The sequence below is a fragment of the Geotrypetes seraphini genome, chromosome 7, assembly GCF_902459505.1.
Source record: "Geotrypetes seraphini chromosome 7, aGeoSer1.1, whole genome shotgun sequence".
In the NCBI taxonomy this organism is placed as follows: Eukaryota; Metazoa; Chordata; class Amphibia; order Gymnophiona; family Dermophiidae; genus Geotrypetes; species Geotrypetes seraphini.
Genome location: NC_047090.1, coordinates 115,995,810 through 116,017,490, shown reverse-complemented (window position 1 = coordinate 116,017,490; position 21,681 = coordinate 115,995,810). Strand labels below are relative to the sequence as shown.

Genomic DNA, 21,681 nt, shown 5'->3' with positions numbered 1-21,681 from the left:
GTAACTTGGTTTGCTGTCTGCCTCCTCTTTCGGTAGTCGGTCGTCCGTGTTCGTTCCGGCGGTAGCGGGGGGGGGGGGCGGAGTCGGCGGTCGGCGGTGTGTCGCCGCGTTGGTGAAAAAAAAAAAAAAATTTTTTTTGAATCGCCGTTTACAGAGATGGCAGCAGAGGCTTCTCAGCGGTGCTCGCGCTGTGGGAAGCGTAGAGCACTGTCGGGCTTCTGTTCTGCCGGGTGTGTGGATACACCGGCAGAAGATGCGTTCCTGCAAGCTTGTGAGTTAGCCATCTCCCGTGTCAGCGAGGCACTGTCTACGTCCCCGGGTCTCGAGGGCGACTCGGAGGGACGGCAAGGCTCTTCCGCGGCTGAGGGGAGGTCAGCGGCGGTCGGGGAGCCGGGGTCGCTAGGGGACGGCGCGGCTGCGCGCCCTGGCATTGATCAGGCCGGTTCAACTTTACTGGGGGTGAGCTCCTTCTCACCGGAGTTTGTTATGTTGTTGCACCGAGCATTTCTGCTACAGGGCTCGCAGCCGGCCCAGTCGGTGCCGGCAACCTGTCCGTCCCTCCCTGGGCCTTCTACCTCTAAGGGTTTTACCGGTGCTACTGCCGGCCCGACTTCGGGTCCGGTGTTGTCGCCTGGGCGGTCGCAGGGGGCAAAGAAATGCAGACTCGCGACCGTGGACGCAGAAGGTAATCTTCCCTTATCCCCTTTCTCTCTTCCTGAATCATTAGAGGAAGGGGAGGTCTTAGATTGGGAGGCGGAGGATCCCCCGGGCAGGGAAGTTGATGATCCTTCCGCTCTCCGGCTGTTTCATAGAGAGGAGCTGGCGTCCTTAATTTCTAAGGCTTTCAGGGTTTGAATATTTCTCAGGAAGATGCTAAGGTGTCGGGTAACCCCCTGATGGCAGGTACACGCAAGCCACCTAAGTCCTTTCCGGTGCATGAAGCCATGCAGGAGCTGATCGCGGCGCAATGGGATACGCCGGAGGCCAGTTTACGAGTGGCGAAGGCCATGCGGCTCCTGTATCCGGTTGACCCGACCGAACTTGATAAGTTTAGGTTGCCTAGGGTGGACGCTTTGGTGGCAGCGGTAACGAAAAAGACTACCTTGCCGGTGGAAGGGGGGGTGACGCTAAAGGATGCGCAGGATAGGAAGATTGAATCTTCACTTAAAATGTCCTTTGAGGTAGCTGCGGTTACCTTACAGGCCGCTATTTGCAGCTCGTATGCGGCGCGGGCATGTTTGCAGTGGTCGCAAGGGATGACCGATAATTTAATGGAGTCTGGGGGTTCTGTCCCTTCGGAACTGGCTGATTTGGAGTCGGGCTTGGCTTATTTAGCAGACTCCTTATATGACATTATTCGAGCATCTGCGAAACAGATGTCTCTGTCAGTGGTATCGCGCAGATCCTTATGGCTCCGCCATTGGGCGGCGGATGCTGCATCCAAGCTTCGGCTGGTGAGACTTCCTTTTAAAGGAGGTTTATTGTTTGGAGAGGACTTAGATAAATTGGTGAAGGATTTTGGGGATACCAAAACACAGCGTCTGCCGGAGGATAGGGCTAGGCCCCCGGTGAGGTCCTCCTCGTCTAGACCGCGCTTCAGAGATGTTAGGCGTTCCAGGTCTGGTAAACCATTCTTCAGATCTGCAGGTGGTTCTTTCTCTGCGTCGAGACCTAGGTTTCAGCAGCGGAGTTCCTTTCGTACGACGAAACCCTCTTCAGGTCAGCCAACACGTACCCCAACAAGTCGCACTCCGCAATGACAGGGGCTTGGCTCCCTCCGCCTTTCCCTTAGGGGGCCGGCTTTCGGCGTTCCGGGCGGAGTGGGCCATAATCACGTCAGATCAGTGGGTGTTTGACATTGTTCAAGAAGGGTACAAGTTGGAGTTCGCCTCTCCCGTCGTAGATTCTTTCTTGGTGTCCCCGTGCCATGGGGCGGCCAAGGGAGAGGCGGTCCGCATGACTTTTCAGGGGCTGCTCGATCTGGGGGCGGTGGTACCGGTGCCCCAGGAAGAGGTAGGCCGCGGGATATATTCCCTTTACTTCATTGTACCAAAGAAGGGGGGGTCGTTCAGACCGGTGCTGGACCTCAAAGTGGTCAACAGATTTCTCAGTGTTCGCCATTTCCGGATGGAGACGGTACGCTCGGTCATTGCGGCTGTACGACTGGGAGAGTTCCTCACGTCCCTAGATCTCAAGGAGGCGTACCTACATATCCCGATCTGGCCTCCGCATCAGCGGTATCTGAGGTTTGCGATTCTTGGCCAGCATTATCAGTTTCGGGCAATGCCCTTTGGCCTGGCGACGGCACCCCGCACCTTTTCCAAAGTTATGGTGGTGGTGGCAGCCTTTCTTCGCAAGGAAGGGATTCGGGTACACCCTTACTTAGACGACTGGTTGATCCGCGCCTTGTCCAGACAGGAGAGTTTGTCGGTCACTCAGAGGGTAATCTCTCTCCTTCAGTCGTTGGGGTGGATCGTCAACTTTCCCAAGAGTTGTCTGGCCCCGTCGCAGTCTTTGGTGCATCTGGGGGTCAGATTCGACACTGCTCTGGGAAGGGTATTTCTACCCCGGGACCGGGGAGAGAAATTGCAGGCTCAGATTCGCCTACTTCTCGGGTCGGCCAGACCTCGGGTTTGGGATTATGTGCAGGTTCTGGGCTCCATGGTAGCGACTCTGGAGGTGGTCCCCTGGGCTCGGGGCCACATGAGGCCCTTACAACAGTCGCTTCTCTCTCGCTGGTCCCCAGCTTCTCTGGACTACAATGTGCGTCTCCAATGGAGTCCTCGGGCGGCTCGCAGCATGCAGTGGTGGCTACACGAGTTGCACCTGTGGCGGGGCATGCCGTTAGCCACGCCGGATTGGGTGGTGGTGACAACGGATGCCAGTCTGCGGGGCTGGGGGGCCCAGTGCCTGCAAGCGTCGGTGCAGGGAGTGTGGTCCTTAGAGGAAGCACAGTGGCCCATCAATTTGTTGGAATTAAAAGCGATCAGGTTGGCGCTGAGGGCTTTTCAGTCCCTGATTCAGGACAGGCCGACCAGAATCTTTTCGGACGGTGTCACGGCGGTCACATATGTCAATCGTCAGGGGGGCACTCGGAGTCCGCAGTTGGCCGAAGAGGCAAGGAGATTGTTTCGGTGGACAGAAGGGCATGTTCCGCTTCTGTCGGCGGCATACATTGCAGGTCACGAAAACGTGCAAGCGGACTTCCTCAGCAGAAATCTTCTAGATCCGGGCGAGTGGGAGTTGTCGGCTCGAGCGTTCGGCCTGCTAGTCCGTCGGTGGGGGTTGCCAGAGTTGGATCTCATGGCTTCGTCCCGCAATGCGAAGTTGCCTCGCTTCTTCAGCAGACGCAAGGAGAAGGGTTCGGAGGGGGTGGACGCGTTGGCTCTCCCATGGCCTCCGAATTCCCTTCTGTATGTGTTCCGGGTGTTACAACGCATCTCTCTCTTTCAAGGCAGGGTGATCCTGGTGGCCCCGGATTGGCCGCGTCGGCCGTGGTACGCAGATCTAATTCAGCTTTCAGTAGGCGATCGGGTGACGTTCCAGGTAACTCCGGACTTGCTAACTCAGGGCCCAATTTGGATGGAAGATCCGGCCCGCTTTGGTCTTACGGCCTGGCTCTTGAGCGGTCAAGGCTAAAGAAGAAGGGCTATTCGGAACAGGTGATTGCCACGCTTCTTAAAGATTTCGACTTCGACCTCCTATGCGAGAGTCTGGAAGATTTTTGATGCTTGGTGCGGACGACAGGGAATCGCGCCCTTCCATGCATCTCTGCCGGCTATTCTTGCTTTTCTGCAGGAAGGCGTAGAGAAAGGATTAGCCTATAACTCTTTAAAGGTTCAGGTGGCGGCCATTGCCTGTTACAGGGGCTGAGTGGCTGGCGCGTCGCTAGCTTCGCAGCCGGACGTGGTCCGTTTCCTCAAAGGGTTTCACCATATCCGCCCGCCGGTAAGGCGAATTTGTCCGTCCTGGAATCTTAAGCTCGTCCTTGGGAGGTTGCAGGGGGCACATTTTGAGCCCCTGTCAGCGGCCACTTTGAAGGATGTCACGCTGAAAACAGTGTTCTTGGTGGCGATGGCTTCGGCGAGGCGAGTATCGGAACTCCAGGCGCTTTCTTGCAGAGAACCCTTTTTACGTTTTTCTGAGTCGGGGGTATCGGTGCGGCCGGTGCCGTCCTTCCTGCCTAAGGTGATTTCTTCATTTCATGTGAACCAGAGTGTATTCCTCCCGTCCTTCCGGAAGGAGGATTGGGGTAAGCGATTTTTGTCTTTGCGTCTACTGGATGTACGGCGTATGCTTCTCCATTATTTGGGGGTGACGAATGATTTTTGTAGGTCGGACCATCTCTTTGTATTGTTCGCGGGTAAAAACAAGGGGATGGCGGCGTCTAAAGCGTCCATTGCGCGTTGGGTCAAAGAGACCATTGCTTCGGCTTATGTGTTGACAGGAAAGAAAGTACCGGAGCACCTTCATGCTCATTCCACTCGGGCGTTGGCTACGTCTTGGGCGGAGTCCGGGGGGATGCCTTTGGAGGAAATTTGCCGGGCGGCCACTTGGTCATCGGGTAATACCTTTTCGAAGCATTACCGTTTAGACGTAGCGGCCAGTGCGGAGGCAAGTTTTGGCGCTGCAGTGCTGGCAGAGGCGGCATTGGCGTCCCACCCGGTTTGAGTTTGCTTTGCTACATCCCACTAGTCTGGATTCATCTGCTGCTTTGCTATGGAAGGTAAAATTATGGTCTTACCTGTTAATTTTCTTTCCTTTAGAAGCAGCAGATGAATCCAGAGCCCCTCCCCATGTGCACTGTATGTTTGTAGGGAGTTTGTTTATAGTTTCAGTTGGGATATGGTTGGTAATTGTATTATTTAGTGGCACATTTTCTACTGGAACGAAGTTTTATGGATGCTCATGCTCCTTTCGGGCTGCTTGGGCAAAATGCATAACTGGATCAACAGGAGGAACACCAGGCTTTAAGGCCAACTGTTAATCAGTTCTCTATCTCCACCTGCTGGTCGATGTGAGCTATACCCACTAGTCTGGATTCATCTGCTGCTTCTAAAGGAAAGAAAATTAACAGGTAAGACCATAATTTTACCTTCATTAAATAATTTTTGAACACACTTTGTACTGATTTCTTTAACAACTGTCTATATTTGAGTGTCATCAAGGTAGGCAGTCATAATGCCACTGGCTGGCGACCAATCAAATACCCGAAAAGCCTGGAAGAGAACAACTTCATCTCATAGATATATTGCTTGAATCTTAGTCTAAAAGGCTGTGTAGCAATTGTAGCTACCCCTGGATGTGAGGCCATATGTACTGTAGAGACTAATTGCAGAACCTCATTTGCATGTGCCCAAGGGTCTAAAAGCAGGGGTAAAGAGCTAGGCCATATGAAAAAAATATGGTCACCAAATGGTAGGGCCAGATCTGGATGCAATATCTGGGAACATAATGGGGCTTATAATTGAAAGAGAAAAACATCCAAAAACCGGCCTAAGTCGGCACGTGGACGAACATTGCCCAAATACGTCCTCGTGCCGAAAATAAAAACGGGTTTTGGATGTATTTCTAAATGACCTAGGCCTTCATAGTGCCGCTGAACGACCAAAGCTAAACGGGGCGTTTCAGGAGGAGTGTCGAGGGCGGGAAGTTGGGCAGGACGTGGGCTGGCTTAGACTTAGTCGTACAGCATGTATAACCGAAAGTTATACAGCACAGGATCGACAGAACTTGGACAAAAAGCCAGCTAAAGTCACCAGATAAGCACTGCAAACACATAAAACAGACCCCCACACACTACCCCAATGATCACCGACCCCCCCCCCCCCCATAAAAATATTAATCACACCTTTAAAATTCAGCCTCCAGACCATCATCGCCTGGCATAGGAAAGCCCAGTCATCCTGCACAGAGGTAGCTTAAGTCGTCTTGGGGGTGGGTTAGGGACTCAAGGAGAGGAGGACCCATGCCCATAAGCCCCTGTAATCACTGCATTGATACTGAAACGTGTGCACTCCCCTATACACCCCCAAAACCCATTTTTACTGGCATATAAGTGGCTCCTGCAGCCATAAGGACTATTAGAGTGGTAGATAAGTGGGACTAGGGGATTCTGGAGGTGTTTTGGGTGGCTCACCAAGACCTATAAGGGAGCTGTAGTGAGGAGCAGACATGGCACCCTTTTTGTGAAGTTCACAGCAGTGCCCTGTAAGGTACCCCACTATTTAGGTGCCATGGCTGGGTGTTCAGTCCATCATTTTGCAGACCCCTCCCACATTCAACAGGGCTTGTTCTAGGCATTTTTGACTTGGACAAAAAGTTGGATGAAAACGTGGTATAAAGATGGACAATTTAATGACTTGGACGATCAGATCGGCAGGACATATAGTTAGACAATTTTCAACCCCCCCCCCCCAAAAAAAATGTGGACGTATTTTTCGAAAATGTGTCCTAGGCTGTTTTTTTTTACTTTGGACGACTTGCGACTTAGATGAAAACGGACTTAGATGTCCCTTTCAATTATGCCCCTCAATGTGTCTTCCTAAGCAAAATACTATTTATTTACTGCGCAATGGCTATTCATTAGATGTAGTGTTTATTTGCACTACTTTCTCACTGGATGAGCCTCTAATTATTTCATGATTTTGCCTCTTGTAAATTACGGTAAAGGAAATTCTCTGCTTATTCATGATCAGTTAGACTAACAGCCCAAATCTAATGGGTAATGTTAATTGCTGGCTTAAACACCTAACACAGAAATTGCCATTAGGGGATACAAAATGCACTTGCAATTAACACAAGGTTGTAACTGTACATTAACTGCTAACATGGCAGATAGAATGATTAAGTCAGCTACACTTCCAGATGTGCAGAGCTAACTGCTTTCCACAATATTGGCCACCCTGAACTCATGTTCTCTGCATTAATTGCATAGTTCTTTTTCTTCTTTCTCCTCCCTTTGCAGTTCTCTTTTCCTCCGTCTTCCCCCAGGATTCTCTCTCTTGCTTTTCTCTCCTTTTTCCCCGCACCCATTTCCTCTGCCCCATTCATTCACCCAGTATCTACCGCTTGTTTTCCTTCTCCCCACACCAAAATTCAGATTATATCATAGCTAGAGGGGAATCCTAAACTCCACCAGCTGAAGAAATCTGAAAGGTCAGAACTGTAGCGGTGCACACTGGAGACTAGAGAATGACAATTCCCCCCCCCCCCCCCGTCCCCGCGGGAACTCATTTTCCCGACCCATCCCCGCAAGTTCTTTACCTGCCCCTGTCCCATTCCTCATCTCCACAAGCCTCAAATACTTTAAAATGATACATATTTGAGGTTTGTGCAGTTAAGGAGGAGCGTAAAGAATGGGGCAGGGACAGCGACAAAACCCGCGGGTACGGGACAGGGAAATTGAGTTCCTGCGGGGATGGGGAAAAATTTGTCCCTGTGTCATTCTCTACTGGAGACACATGGCAGCACTTGGAATCTCTAGTGCTAGTATCACTCGCTACACCAGTGATTCCCAACCCTGTCCTGGAGGACCCCCAGGGCCAGCCGGATTTTCAGGATAGCTCTAGTGAATATACATGAGAGAGATCTGCATAGAATGGAGGTGCCGGGCAAGCATATCTGCTCCATGCATATTCATCCTGGATATCTGATCACCCCTATCTTGGAGCATTATAGGATCTGCAGTGCGGGTATAACAATGATTTTCCTGCAATGGATGGTCCAGCACCTCCTTTAGTCTGGGCAAACACACTAGGTCCATAACCACTATGCAGATTGCCTGTTTCCCATGACCTTAAGCAGGAGTAGGCATGCCACACCAGTTTCCCTCCAGATCGGTTAAGGTACAGAATCAAAGACTTACATTTTCCTTCTCCTGACTGGTCTGGCTTTCTGTGTTAGACCTTGTGTTCTGGCCTTTGCATTCCAGAGCATAACACAAGCCTCAAAGATGGCGGGAATAGCAGTTTCCTTTAGTCTGCAATAGCTGCAGAAACCCACCACTTCGAAGCAGCTTATCTCAAACCCCCTCTTCTACGACACTGCGCTAGCAGTTTCTAGCACGGGGAGCCATGCTGAATGGCCTGCGCTGCTCCTGACGCTCATAGAGTTCCTATGAGCATCGGGAGCAGCGCAGGTCATTCAGCGTGGCTCTCTGCGCTAGAAACTGCTAATTCAGTTTCGTAGAAGAGGGGGGAAAGTGTTTGCAACAGAAGTAGATGTACTCTGAGGAGGGGTCCCAGAGCCTTTTGTCACTCGGGTCTGTCCAGAGACGGTTCTCAAGCCAGGTGATGCAATGGGGGTTATCTTTCTTTGGCAACCTGTGGAAGGAAATACCACAGTTTCTTGTCTCCCTGGTATTGCAGACAATACAGGCAATCGCCGAACAGTGGCACAGCATCTGTCCCTTCAGCCTCACCAACAGCTGCCCGTCTACCTCCCAGTAACTGATTATGGTGGAATTTCTATTTTGGGGTAATAGATAAATTTTTCTTATTAAAAAAAGTCTTGTTTAATCAGTGGGTTAGAGTGTGTTATAAAAGTGACCACAGTTGGTTTGGCAAAACGGTTAATCCAGCAAGGTTTTGGAACCAGAGGTTCAAGAAAATCAATGGTGTACTTGTACTGGTATCAGAGGGCAGGATCAGGCACTACAAATCCCACACTGCTTTGGGATTTAAGTGAAAAACCCCAGACTGGAACTGGGTAACTTGGCATCTCTAGCTCTAGCTTAGAGCACTTCAGTAGCTCTGACCACTCTTTCTCAGTGCAGTCTCTTGGCAGTGTCTCTCACACCAAATTGGCTTTTCCTCACCAGAAGTGGACTCTTCTGTCGCCTCTGCCCTGTCTCTTAGCTGGCTCTAACTGCACCAGCTCAGCAAAGCCCTTTTCCTCTGTGCAGTTCTGAGTACTCTCTGCAGCGTCTTTCTCTGTTTCTCACATACGGTAGCTCAGATTTCTCACATAGCTCTTTGCTGCCTCTCAGATCTGCAGCTCTTTGGAGACTGGGTGACCTTTTTTTTTTGGGGGGGTGGGGGGGGGTTGGGCTTCCCTATATCTTTTTTGGTCCATTTCCTCCTTTCCTCCTCATGCTTTCTTCTGTGGAGGTGAAGATTCATTGATCTCCTGTACCTGCTCCTCCACTTCTATTTTTCCTCTCTTTGTTGTTACTGCTGCTTTGCAGTTCCCTTTCTTGACCTCTAGGGAGAGCTCTCTGAAGCCCTCTTTAGTCTGTTTTGCTGGGGCAGAGAATCTTTCTGGTGGCTGGATTGCTCAGTCTTCTATAAGGAGCCCTAGGCTCCTCCTATGTTGTAGCAGTCTTTTGTTGATCCTGCTAATTTATCTTCTCCCCTAGGGTCCCCTAGAGCTCATTTACCACTACTGTATTCTGCAGCAGCTCAGCTTCCTTATCACTTGTATTTATTTCTTTTCTTTTCAACTTTGGCTGTTCACTTTCCCCTGTGGCTATAGCACTGCTTGTACTTCTGAGATAACTTAGGGTTACCAGACATGTCCTCTTTTTTGAGGGCTGTCTGGATGCCCAGACAGTTTTTCAAAAATGGGGGTGTCTGTCCGGGTTTAGCCAGCTCTCCCTTCTCCCCCACCTACCTCAACCCTGGGCCTGGCTGCTGTAATCAAATCTTCGGGCAGCCAGCAGTAGCAACGAGGTAAGCCTGCTGCCGACGGCCTGCCCCAGAAACCGCTTTTCTGCAGCAACTTCCTCTTCCCGCGTAGGTGGTACTTGCAGAGAGGCAGCTTCCGGGGCAGGCTGGCAGCAGCAGGCTTACCTCATTGTTGCTGCTGCTGGCTGCCCGAAGATTTGATTACAGCAATCGGCCTGGGGAAAGAGGTAGAAGGGAGTCGGGAGCTAGAGAGCAGTGTCAGAAGAGGGAGGGGAGGGGAGAAATAGCATGGAGGGAGGGAGAGAGGAGGCTGGAGAAATGGCATGGAAGGGAGGGAGGACTAGAGACGCATTATGGAAAGGATATAGTGCTAGAGAAACAAGCATGAAGTAAGGTAGTGTACCATGAACTAGGGTAGCAGGAGAGAGAGAGAAGCACCCATGGGGGAGGCGGATTGGAGGAAGAGAGACAGAAGCACTAAAAGGGTACAAAGAATGGGAAGGAAGACCAAGGAAATGGGTGGAGTGTGGGCAGGGCTGTGGAAAGGCTGAGGAAGGGGGTCATGTTCCTTTTTTTTTTTTTTTTTCGTCTTCACAAATATGGTAACCCTAAGATAAGTAAATGTAGCCACTGGCTACAATAAGAAAATCCATGTTGAGCTAGGCAAGAGATCAAGCCCAGCATCAAACCTGCCAAGTCTGCTTTTGTGGGTCATCTTCCACACTCCTGCCAGAGAGCCGGGATCTTCTGTTGAGTGGCTTCTGTCAATGGCAGCAGGAAATATCTTCATAAAGCATCTCCTGCTGCAACTGATTACGCAGCAGCAGGAAATGATGTTTTATGAAGGCATTTTCTGTACCACTGGACAGGGGGGCCACTTCCTTTGCCACTGGCTGTGAATTGGTGTGTAGCAGTAGCAGAGCTATAGGTGGAACTGGTGGAGATATGGGTGGAGTGGGGAGGGCTGAGAGTAGGCCAGTCCCCTTGGAGGCTCTGCAGGATCCTGTCTCCAATAGAGCCAGGTTGGGTTATAAGGTAAAGATTGGATCCTATAACTTCCAACTTAAAAGCTGCCAGAGCTGCAGCCTGGAGGATCTGACAGATCTAGATTTTACCTAGACTGGATCCATAGGATCCAGCTTTTCCCCATATCCAGATTCAGCTACGCATGGAGAACAAAAGAAAGTTGGATCATCTATGTTTTGCATTTTAAAAGCTGCAGGAGCTTTTTCTGTAGTCTTGGTTATGGTATTCTCCAGACAGATCTGGGTAAAAGCTAAATCAGCCTGATTCTCCAGGTTGCAGCTCCAGCAGGTTAAGTAGAAAGCACAAAATCTGGAGGATCTGGCTTCTGCACTCAGCCAAATCCACCAGATTCTCCAGGCTGCAAATAACTTTTCCATGTCTGCCTAGCTAATCTTTTTTATTTATTTATTTTTTTTTTTAAGACCTTTCCTGCAAGAACTTGTCCAAATCACTTTTGAACTTCAATATAGGGCTCATTTTCAAAAAAGAAAACTGTCCAAAAAGTGTCATAAAGGGGCAGATGGATGTTTTTCTCGACGCTTCCAGTTCACTACTTTCAAAACCTATTTTCTAGACGGATTTCTATGTTCATCTAAATCTCAAGGGGGCATGTTAGAAGCATGGTGTGGTTGGGACTAGGGCAAGCTTATGACCTGAATATGACAACAAAAGAAAAAGACTCCTAACAATGTGTTGGTCTGTTAATTGTATCATAAATAATTAAATATACATGTAATTCTCATACACTCAGAATTGTCTAATTCGTCCAATAGCCGAAGCTCCTATAGTTGAACCCACCACCCAATCACTGTGTATGGAATAGTGAATGGTGTAAAAGGGTGCTATTCAAAAATTAAAAACATTATCCTCAATGGCAAAAAAGAGGAAAATTCTCACTTAACATGACCATGTTTCGAAATTCGTTTTCAAGGAACCAAAAGTAAGAATTAAACAACTTGAATGCCAGACTATTCAAAGTGAAGTTGGGTTGTGCTCATGAGGAGCTAGCTAAATTAAAGGTAGACAAAGCAATGAGGCCAGTTGGTGTACACTGGAGGGTGCTGAAGGAACTTAGGGAAGTTCTGATGGCTCCGCTGACTGACCTTTTCAATGCTTCTCTAGAGTGGTACTGGAAGACTGGAGAAAGGTGGAGGTGGTCCCTCTACACAAAAGTGGAAGTAAGGAAAAAGTAGGGAATTACAGGCCAGTAAGTCTGCTTTTAAACCAGAGAGTGGTGAAGTTTCTGGAATACAGTGGATTCCAGGACCAGAGGCAACATGGATTCACTAGAGGTAGGTCTTGTCAGACAAATTTGATCAATTTCTTTGACTGGGTGACCAGAGAATTGGGTAGAGGGAGTGTGCTAGATGTTGTGAATATCCGACAATGCTAAAGGGATGTTACCAGTGGTGTGCCGGTACTTGCCGTTAGTTTTCAAGGACCAATCACATCAAACAAAGATCCTTTCGCACGCAGATGCTCATAACCTTGAAAGATTTGCAGATGTGATGTACATGTCATGTATTCTAGTCAATATTTATGGAGGGAATTTTTAAAAATAAAATAAAATTCTTGAATCTCTCATGGCATACCTGGAATCTCTTCAGGGTACACCACTGTGCCGTGGCATACAGTTTGATAGACATTGCTTTAAACCATGCATTATGTTAGTCAGTCAGATGTTAGAGAAGGAAGACGCATCCTTAGGCACTACCACTCATGTCCCCTTCCTGCTGGCCCCATCAGAATGAGGAGATCTAAAGAGGAACTTGGAAGGAGTTTGGAAGATGGGCTGGGGAGTGTAAATGGGGTAAAAATATTGGCATTGGGGATGAGGAGCTGAGAGAGAAGGCACCTGAAATGAGGAGAGGAAAGGATGGAAGCAAGGATTAGGGGGGGGGGGAGACAATAAGGGGAGAAAACTGAAAGTGTCAGAGGGAACAGAGAACAGCAGATGGCCAGATACAGAGATTGCACCTCTCCACCACCAAATAGGCACGTGCTGATCCTCTGGCATGAGGAAGAAATGAGCAGTTGTGCCTTAGATTCTATCCTTGTCCTCTTCTGCAGCCCAGGGCTGGACTCATGGTTTGAACCACCTGGAAGTATACTGTCCTACATTATTGAAACTGCAAATTTTATTCCAGTTGTTAGCTGGCAAATGCGGCCTGAGCAATTTCCATAGGAGGTTGATCAATGTAGAGCAAAAAGACATCGATGTAGGGAGCGAATGAGAGAATAAAAATCTTGCAGGCGTGAAAGTCTGAGAATGAGATATTCCAGGGAAGGAGGATGAGAGGTTGGCAGTTGGCCAGGGGAGTGCAGGGGGTGAGAGAGTAGAAAGAGAGGATTGGATAAGGAAATATTGGAAGGCTGTACAGTATATATAGGAGAGGAGGTGGGGACAGATGAGAGAAAAATGTGTGTTGGTTTTTCCTCCCTCTCCTAGTCCAGAATCTCCCATCACCTGTTCCTCTTTCCTTCTTTCTCTTCTCCATCTCTGATCTAATCCCTCCTCCCTCTTCTCCCCCAACCTCCATTTCTGAACTGTGCTTTCCTCCCTCTTCTCCCTAGTCCCTCATTCCAGCCCTGCTTCCTCTTTCCCTGGACCAATAAAAAAAACAACTCATAAAAGAACAGAATAAAATTACCTGGTCACATCAGAGAAGTCAGATAACCTTATCCAAGTAAAATAAAATGTACATTATTTAATATGCACACTTATGCTAACGGCCACAGAATTGCTGCAGAGAATACCGCTGAGTTTCCACAGGAAACCAGACTATAAGAGTGAAAATAAACCCCATCAAGCAGCAAGCTCTCAGCCTTTCACCACATGAAAAGCCAAACCATTCTTCATTCACTTTTTCATTTTTTGTTGTTCTCAGCTTGACCATTACCCGTAAACCAAGAGGAGATTAAAACAGCCAGGATCAGAGAGGAACCCCCAGGGGAAATGAAATCAATTTGGTAAAGCATAAAAAAATATATCCATGCTATTTCCACAACAACTTGAGTCTTTCTTTAGAGTGTGGCCTGTGTAGTTCCTGCCAATTACGTCCAGCATAGGACTGACATGTTGAGAAGCTGTTTCACCTCTAGATATAAGGGGACCTTTGTTCTACTCTATTTCCCTTAAGCCACGATGCTTTGAGTGACAGATCTATGCTTTCCTTTATAGATGAAAATGTACCTTTCAGTGTCTTATGTCCGATTTCAGACAACATGGCAATATCCATCTTAAAAGAACTGGCAGAAAATGCCAAGTTTATATAATTTGTTGAGTGAACAAGAGGGGAAACCGCCACCTTTATAAGAACACTTACGCCTTTAGAAAGCACTGCTGTTTTGCAACAGATACAGTACATTAAATAAGTAATCCCCTCTGACTACCAATGAACAAAAAATATCACAGAGTTTACAGTTTTATAGATTGTCACAATCTCTCCATTCCTCTAGGTCCAGGATATATATCTTCAGATCATTAGTTTCTTTTCATATTTCATCTGATGCAAACCCCATACCATTTTTGTTGCTCTTCTCTTTGTCCTTTTTAGGTACTTAGCAAGGTATAGCCTTTAAAACTGATCACAGTACTCCAAGAGGGGCCTCACAAATGACTTATACTGGGGCACAAACATCTTTCTTCTACTGGTTATATCCCTCACGATGCTAAACCGTACAGCAGGGATGTCAAAGTCCCTCCTCGAGGGCCGCAATCCAGTCGGGTTTTCAGGATTTCCCCAATGAATATGCATGAGATCTATTAGCATACAATGAAAGCCTTGAAACAACTACTGGATGAAACATGAATTTGTGTCAGCAATGAAATATCCCCTTAATCTGATTGCAGATGTGAATTACTGATTAATTGAAACATTTAAATGTTGAAACAGTTAAATGTGGAGTTTGCTGAAATAATATATAATAACAGAGGAATAGAGAAAATTGACTAATGAAGAGTTTCTGGTGAAACAATATTCTCAATGATGTTTTCTTAAGAACCTCACCTCTGACAGTCTGTAAAATTAATAAAAGGACTAACTGGATGTTGTGTTCTGGATGTGCATCTATTTGAATATTGAAATATGTAGCATATCCTTTAATATACTTTGAAGTTAGATGTGCTTCACATTAACTTGGACACTTTACTGCCCTAATCAAATATATGAATATGTCCAGAGCACAAATTGAATGTTTGGGGCTAGACCTGTTTTAATAATTTTGTAAGCTGCATAGTTTTTATGCGGTATATAAATTTTTAAATGAATGAGTGCCGAGGGGCGTGGCTTGGACACGCATGAAGAAAGTCGTGTAATTGGAGAGCTCCGTTAAAAAGACCTTGAAAGATTAAATAAATTGTATGAAAACGGAAGATATTTTAAAATTTCACTGGTCCTATGAATAATAAAGAAGAAAAAAGAATGGCAACTGGTAAACAGAATAAAAACGACTTCGCTATATCAGGAAGTAGCAAAAGGGCAAAACCGGAGCAGGAGAGCGGTTTAAAACTGACAGACACAGAAGTTATGAAGGAGTTAAAAGAAATTAAAGAAATGCTTTCTATTATTACTAAAAAAGTTACCGATTTAACAGAAGAGGTTTCAAATATAAATAAGAAGATGGATGTGCTTGAATTGAAATCTAACAACTTAGAAGAAAGAATGCTGACAGTTGAAGAGGAAATCTGTTATAGCCAAGCAGACAGGAAAAAAATTGAAATACTCATTAAAGACCTGGAAGATTTTTCGAATCGTGAACGAAGAAGTAACATCCGTCTGATTGGCTTGCCGGAAGGAGCAGAAATAGGAAATCCTGTCACCTTCATTGAAAAATTACTTCCCAAGCTACTTCCGTTGCAAACGAAATTTCCCATAGAAATAGAAAGAGCACATAGAGTGCCGTTAAAAAGAGCAGTAAACCAGCAAGGACCAAGACCTTTTATTTTTAAACTATTGCGACACCAACAGGCCTTAGAAATATTACAACTGGCCAAGAAAAATAAAGGTTTGAAGTATCAGGATGCTTTTATACATCTAGTGCCGGATTTCGCAAAAAATACAGCTGTTAAAAGAAAGAAGTTATTGGATTTAAGACCTAAGCTGAGAGAATTAGGAGCGAAGTTTGGATTGGTATACCCTGCTACTATGAAAGTGACTATTGGAAACAAAACTTTATCTTTCAATGATCCAGAGAAATTAGAAAAATTTATTCAAAACCAGGAAGTACCAATGTCTTCTTAAATTGTTTATCATATTTTAGTTCCTATATATAGATAAATGAATATAATTAAATAACTAATTTGATAAAAAGGTATTATAAATTGATTTGGAAAAACGATATAGAATGTAATATATTCAATTCAAATATTCTACACTAACGATATTCAAAAATGGAATTCAAATGAAATCAAAATTCCAAAAAAAATAAAAAATAAAAAAAAAACTTTTATTAAGGGAATAAGTGAATGTTTTAAACATGAACCAAGTTTATTAAAGGAAGATATGAATGTATTAAGGGAAAATATAATATAATATTAAAGAATGAATTTATAAGGAAAGATGTTCAAGAACATTCAATATTAATTAATAAATTTCAGATAAATGATTTTCACTTTTAGAATAATAGAAAATATTTGAAAGATTACTTTATAATTTTAATTAATTTAATACAATATAAAGTAAAAGTCTTCCTCCATGGGGGGATGCGCGGTGGGAGTGCATCTCGAACATATATAACACTAGATACAGAGGAGAGAATAAAGACTCAAATTCCCAGATGTCAAAGCGAGGGAACTGCATGTGATGGACAGGGCAGACACCGGAACTATAAAGAAAGACTTTTGTATAACCGTTGAACTTATGGACAGATCTTGTTGTTGCATCGTATTGATCATATATAGAGAAGAAATACATACATTGGGAAAAGAAGAAAAGAAGAGGAAATGAAAATTCAAAACGGAATAGAAAACTACAATCAAGAATAAAGGTGGACTGAGATATACTTGAAGGAAATGAGTTTGTATTGAAATTATTCTCTCTTCTGGATTCAACTAACATAAAAGTAAAAGAAATATATATGTGAAATTGAGATGTACTTTTACGGTGGGTTCCTCCATAGGAGGGGGATTCTTTGATCATAAAATACTTAATTATATATCATTGAATTCCCATATTATTTAAAATAAAACAAATAAGGGATTATTTATTGATATATATTTATTACAAAAATAACAATTTAGATAAATTAACAATATAATATGCTTTGAGTATTATATATACAGTGGTGCCTCACACAACGAACTTAATTGGTTCCAGGAGCAAGTTTGTTATGTGAAACGTTCGTTATGTGAAACGCGTTTTCCCATAGGAATACATGTAAAAAAAAATAATTCGTTCTGCAGCATAAAATATGCTAAGATGACATAAAAAAGATAAATTTTTTGTTATTATTTTTATTTAGATACATCTAAAAACATACATCTCCCTGTCCTTTTACTTCCACTATCTTCCTATCCCATCTCTATTCCCTTTTGTCCCTCTCCCCATGATCAATCATCTCACCACCTCTCTCTGCCCTCACCCTCAGGGTTCAAGATTGCTTCCACTCTTTTTCCTGTTGTTCTCTCTGCCTGTCACCCTATGATTTAGCATCCCTTCTGCCCTTGTCCAATATTTCCCCTTCTCTCCCTCCCTCTCATCCCCTGCTCCAACATGTGCTTTCAGCGGCCTTCTCCCCCCTTAAGCGTCTTTTCTTCTCCACTCCACCTTTCCTCCCTCCCTGCCTCCACCTTTGTGGCGCTTTTGCACCCGACCGACAACAGAACAGGCCCGGTCGGACAAATCTCCCTGTCCTGTAGCCGCGAATCTAAATTACCTTCTTACAGCAGCTGGATTATTGAAGCTGCTGTAAGAGGTAATTTAGATTCGCGGCTACAGGGCAGGGAGGTTTGTCGGCCGGGCCTGTTGTCGGTCGATCGGGGGACCTGACCAGCTGTGCACATTCTTCGGGGCGGACCGCCCCCTCCCCCCTCTTTCGTTCGCCATTGCCTTCTTCCTACCTGCCCTGCCGCAGCCGCACACAGCCGAACGGAAGTCTTCCTGATGTCAGCGCTGACGTCGGAGGAAGGGAGGGCTTTGCTTAAGCCCTCCCTCCGACGTCAGCGCTGACATCGGGAAGATTTCCGTTCGGCTGTGTGCTGCGACAGGGCAGGTAAGGAGAAGGAGACTACCCTCGCGGCTCGACCAACCCCGCTGCGATCCAACCCCGCAGGAACCCCGGACTTCGTTGTGTGAAACGAAGTCCGTTGTACGAATCAAGACATAAAGTTCGTTGTGCGCAGCGTTCGCTGTGCGAGGCGTTCGCTGTGCGAGGCACCACTGTATATATATATATATGTGTAACATGGCTAAATTATATTATATTTCATTTAAATAACAAATGTCTTAATTTATAGAATACAATAAGAACAGGTCTTATGGAGTGCTTTATTATCGACTTAAGATGCGTGCTACCAAGTATACACAATTTTTAATTAAAAGGGAGGGTGGGGTGGGGGATGGGAATAGGGAGAGGGGAAAATTAATAATTAAATCTAGAATATTTAGAGAAAAGTGCAGATATCTGATCAAAATTTTATTATTAAGAAGATATTTAATTTTACTCAAATTACTAAATGACAATTAAAATTTTTTCCATTAACGTCAATGGTCTGAATCACCCAATAAAAAGGAAAAAAATGTTAGGTTTCCTTCACAAGCAAAATGCGGATATTTATTTCATGCAAGAGACACATCTTACAGGGAATGAATCTAATAAACTAATTGGGGGATGGGTATCTAAATGTTTTTTTGCTCCTGCCTTAGGGAAAAAGGCAGGAGTAGCCATACTTATTAATAAGAAATGTACTGCTGATTTTAAACTTATAAAAATTGATCCATTAGGAAGATGGGTACATATCAAAATGATAATGGGAAATACAACCCTGGACTTATTTAATTTATATGCTCCTAATTCAAATCAAATGGAGTTTTAAAAAAAAATTCAACAGATATTACTACCATTGGCTACTTCAAATTTGATAGTAGCTGGAGATTTCAATGCTGTTATGGATCCTATTTTGGATAAGAAACCTAGTAAAATTATAAAATCATTAGGGCTAGAAAATTTGATACAATCTTGTGATTTGGTAGATATATGGCGTATTCTTCATTTTAATGATCAGGAATATTCTTTTTGTTCTCAGGTCTATAAATCATTTTCAAGAATTGATTATATATTTGTTTCTAGTAATTTAGCACAAAAAGTTATGAAAGCAGTTATTGATCCTATTATAATTTCTGATCATGCTGGTGTGTGGATTGATCTAAAAAATGATATAAAAACAAATTTTACATCAATTTGGAAATTTGATAATGCCTTACTTGCTGATGAAAATTTTGTAACAGACCTAAAAGTAAAGATGAAAGAGTTTTTTCAAATTAATAGCACAGACAATATGAATATTGAAATTATATGGGATGCTTGTAAAGCGACAATGAGAGGTAACATTATATCATATTCGGCTTTTATGAAAAAACAGCTTAAAAAACAATTTATGGAATTAGAAGAAGAAATTAAATCATTAGAAAAAAAATTAATTATTAAATGGGAAAATGTAGTATTACAAAAACTATTAAAAGTAAAAACTAAATATAATGAACTCTCTTCACAATTTGTTAGAAAAGAAATGTTCTGTCAGCAATTTAGATATTATGGAAACTCAAATAAAGCTGGAAAAATGCTAGCAAATTTTCTTAAAGCAAAAAAAAGAAAAACTAAAATTATTGCAATAAAAGATACAAAAGGCAATACACACACCAGCACTAAAGATATTATAAAACAATTTCTTGATTTTTATAGGAGTCTATATACTTCAGATTCTTATGAAAATAAAGAACAAGATGGCTTAGAGTTTTTAAATTCATTTATTGGACCAAATATTCCAGAACATATAAAAGGAAGTTTAGAAGAACATATATCATTAAAAGAAATAGAACTAGCATTGAAAGCTCTTAGAGTTGGATCCGCTCCAGGTGGAGATGGATATACTGTTGAATTTTATAAAACATTTCAAAATATTATATTGCCTTATTTATTAAATTTATATCAATATCAGATACACAATGAAAATATATCAGGTACTATGGCAGATTCTGTAATTATTGTCTTACCAAAACCAAACAGGGATCCTACATTGGTTTCAAACTACAGGCCCATATCATTGTTGAATGTAGATGAAAAATTGCTTGCTAAAGTATTAGCATTAAGATTGGCAAAAGCTCTTCCTTTTATTATAGATGTACACCAAACAGGATTCGTTGCTAAAAGACATTCCTCACATAATACCAGACTGGCACTTCATTCTTTAAACTTAGCGAAAACTATGAATGAACCAGCTTTCTTAATATCGTTAGATGCAGAGAAAGCATTTGATAGAGTGGAGTGGAAATTTATGTATCAAGCTTTAAAATGGTTTGGAATAGGTCCCTTTTTTATTAAAATGATTCAAACATTGTATAGCTCTCCTGGAGCAAGATTAAATATAAATAATAACATTTCAGAAAGATTTAACTTGTTACGGGGGGTTAGACAAGGTTGTCCTTTATCTCCCTTACTTTTTGATATTGTTCTTGAACCCTTATTAATTGCAATAAATCAAACTAAGGGAATAAAGGGGATCACATATTCAAATTGGGAATATAAATTATCTGCATATGCAGATGATATTCTTTTATATTTGAGGAAACCGGAAGATACCATTCCATGTTTATTAAATTTATTAGATAAATTTGGTAAATTTTCTGGATACAAAATAAATTGGGAAAAATCTGAAGTTCTTCCAATTAATGTCCATTGTACCAAAGGATTATTTGATTCATATTCATTCCAATGGAAAGAGGAAGGAATAAAATATTTAGGAATTGTTATTAAAAATACAATTGATGATACAGTAACAGAAAATGAAAAAATTTTATTAAAAAAAACAACAGAAATGTGCGAGCAATGGAATCCTTTACATCTTTCATGGTGGGGAAGAGTTCAAACAATAAAAATGATGATCTTACCTGTGGTTTGTTATCAAATGAGTATGATTCCGATATTTTTTCAGGGGTCATTTTATAAAAAATTAAATAGAATACTTACAAAATTTGTTTGGTTTGGGAAAAGACCAAGAATCGCTTTAGCAACATTACAAAAAATGATTAGAGAGGGAGGGGTAAATTTTCCAAATTTTTATAGGTATCATCAAGCCTATATTTTAAGACAGGGTATGTATTGGATCCTCCCAGACCTCATGGAGAATGTACCCGACTGGTTATATTTAGAATGGCGACTCCTGTTTCCATTATATCCGGAACATCTTATAAGTATAACAATGCCCAAGAGATATAAAGATCACAGAATTTTATTAGATACATGGAAAACATTAAGATTTATTAGTAATATTACAACAAATCCAATAACTAAATCGTTAAATCAATCCATTTGGGTAAACTCCAGGATCAAAATTGGTGGATTCAAAATAATATGGAAGCAATGGATAATTGCAGGTATACGGTCTTTAAATGATGTTATAGAAAATGGATCCATGCTTAGTTTTTCACAATTGCAACAGAAATTTGGATTGAACATAACACAATATTTTAAATGGATGCAATTGAAGCAGGCCATCCAGGAAGGGTTCCCTGAATGGAAGAATCTTAATACTCAATATAGTTTGCAAATCCTTTGCTTTCAGGCAGATTTTTTGGGACACCAAGCCGCAAAATGGTATAAATTATTATATGGATTTTTAAATAAAAAAAAAAGAACAGGACTTAGGGACATTTGGAGTATTGAGATAGGACAGACAATTTCTGCAACTCAATGGCAAAAATTTTGGTCCTGGAGAATACATACTACAATGTCAGCATCTATGAGTCAAACATGGTTGTTTTTATTACATAGAGTTTTATGGACCCCTACTCGGTTACAAAAAATAGATAGT

At 43.5% G+C, this 21,681-nt stretch overlaps 1 protein-coding gene across 5 annotated transcripts in view; it reads right to left on the bottom strand.

Annotated features, from left to right (window-relative positions):
• LTK (leukocyte receptor tyrosine kinase) overlaps positions 1 to 21,681 on the bottom strand; it is a 257,225-nt gene that overhangs the window by 159,959 nt on the left and 75,585 nt on the right. The window contains exon 1 of one of the 5 annotated variants that reach the window (XM_033953196.1): positions 15,389 to 15,433. The exons of the other annotated variants lie outside the window; for them this stretch is intronic. The gene's annotated coding sequence lies outside the window, so the exon portion shown is untranslated. Of the gene's footprint in view, positions 1 to 15,388; positions 15,434 to 21,681 lie in introns of those variants that run through there. 5 annotated transcript variants of the gene reach the window in all.